This window comes from Octopus bimaculoides, chromosome 27, assembly GCF_001194135.2.
Source record: "Octopus bimaculoides isolate UCB-OBI-ISO-001 chromosome 27, ASM119413v2, whole genome shotgun sequence".
In the NCBI taxonomy this organism is placed as follows: domain Eukaryota; kingdom Metazoa; phylum Mollusca; class Cephalopoda; order Octopoda; family Octopodidae; genus Octopus; species Octopus bimaculoides.
The window spans coordinates 18,100,042-18,102,030 of NC_069007.1; the positions used below are offsets into that span (position 1 = coordinate 18,100,042).

General features: G+C 35.6%; 2 protein-coding genes and 1 long non-coding RNA gene across 4 annotated transcripts in view; 2 read left to right on the plus strand and 1 right to left on the minus strand.

The window, feature by feature from the left end:
* The window catches only part of LOC106870157 (collagen alpha-1(XII) chain), a 490,284-nt gene that overhangs the window by 379,517 nt on the left and 108,778 nt on the right, over positions 1-1,989 (plus strand). The window lies entirely within an intron of this gene.
* LOC106868389 (uncharacterized) overlaps positions 1-1,989 on the minus strand; it is a 437,000-nt gene that overhangs the window by 345,690 nt on the left and 89,321 nt on the right. The gene's annotated exons all lie outside the window — the stretch shown is intronic.
* LOC106874935 (uncharacterized) overlaps positions 1-1,989 on the plus strand; it is a 10,849-nt gene that overhangs the window by 3,786 nt on the left and 5,074 nt on the right. The window lies entirely within an intron of this gene.

Here is a 1,989-nt window from a genome sequence, read left to right on the forward strand (position 1 = left end):
TATATATATATATATATATATATATATATATATATATGTACGAAAAAATGTATGTATACAAATATATATATGTTTATATATGTATGTGCGTGAGTCTTATAAATATTTTATTAAACATATGTAACGGACGACATCTTCAAATGTTCAAGCACACACACACATACACACTTACTCATTCACTCACACACAAACATACAAGCACACACACACACAACACACACAAACTCACTAACACCACGAACACACACACAACCACCCAAAAGAGAAAACTACTTCAGTATTGAAATGGATGCCAGATATCACCACAATAGGCCTTTTGCTGTCGTTGCTGCTGTTGTTGATGTTGATGTTGTTGTTGTTGTTGTTGCTGTTGTTGTTGTTGTTGTTGTTGTTGTTGTTGTTGTTGCTGCTGTTGCTCTTGTTGCTGTGTTTCTGAACAGAAATAAGCCTGACTGGTTGATTATTGATGTTGCTTTTGAAGGAGATCGAAAACTTTGCCTTGAAAGAAATTGAACACAAAAGATTATAACTTTTTACTCACTTGAAGATCGAAATTGCACAAGTCTGGCCAATAGCATTTCACAACATCGAGATAATCCCCGTTGTCAGAAGGGATTTGAGACTGATATCGCTGAGACTGGTATCTTGAGCAACGAGGGATCACCAAACGTGAATTTGCTCTCCTTCAAAAGATAGCTGCGTTGGGTATGGCACATATATGTTAAGGAGAAGGAGAAATGGAAAGAAGAAAATCTCTCAAGTGTTTACACAAAGAGAAGAAACAGAATAACGATAAGACGACACAAAACAAGGCGTTAAACTAGATATTATCCATGCGTCCATTCATCGTCCCCACTTACCGTTCCTGGTAGGCCCCTAGGAGTAGAGTCCTCAGGCATTTCCGTCATAGGGTCTTATCAGAAGCTTCCGTCATTTCACTTTCCAGCTGGATTCCTTAGTCTGATCAGCTGCATCTAACCATCTCATTCTTGCTCTATCCCTAAGTCTTCTGCCGATTTTTTTTTTTAACCTGTTTTTAACTAAACGTATGTTCACTCCCTCTACTCCTGTTCTGCGGACACTCGAGCTATCCAATGGATTAAGCCCCTTTACAAGCTACCTCTGGATTAAGTCCCTTTACCAGCTGCTAACAACAGCCATTATGACTGAAACAGGAAGTCTATCATTCCAGCAACGGTTACATCTATCTAAATATTTCGGCGACGATGACACGATGCTTCTATGTCATAGACAACTTCAAGATGTTGTACAGATGCACAAATTACAATTACAAGCTCATTTACCGCTTAAAATGTTAACCCCCATGCAGCTGTCTGTAAACATTACTGTTTTACAAGTCATTGCAGTTTATACCAGTTATATATCTGTCTATTTCCTTCGTTTGGTGTGACACAGTAAATTGAACCTTATACAGAATATTCATCTCTGAGTTACTCTCCACCACTAAACCCTTGTTTAGCTGAACCGATCCTGTTTGGTTCCAATAAATATTTTGTGCTAACATTTATGATAGCGAAACAGTCAAATAAAGATTATATATTGCTACCTTAAATCTACACCGACCAACCACCTACCATTGTTAATTTATACGATTTCATTGCTTTATGACTATTATCATCCAGTTTCATTCCAGTCGACATATATACGTATGCGTATGTATGTACGTATGTATGAATGTATGTATGAATGTAGGTATACATGTATGTATGTATGTATGTATGTATGTATGTACGTATGTATGTATGAATATATGTATGAATGTATGTATACATGTATGTATGTGTGTATTATGTGTGTTTGTGTACGTGTGTATATATATATACATTATATATTCTTGCATTGAAACATATAGATAGATAGATAGATAGATAGATAGATAGATAGATAGTCAGCTATAGATATGCATGTATTTATGTATGTATATTTGTACGCATATATATATGTATATATATGTGTGTATATATATAT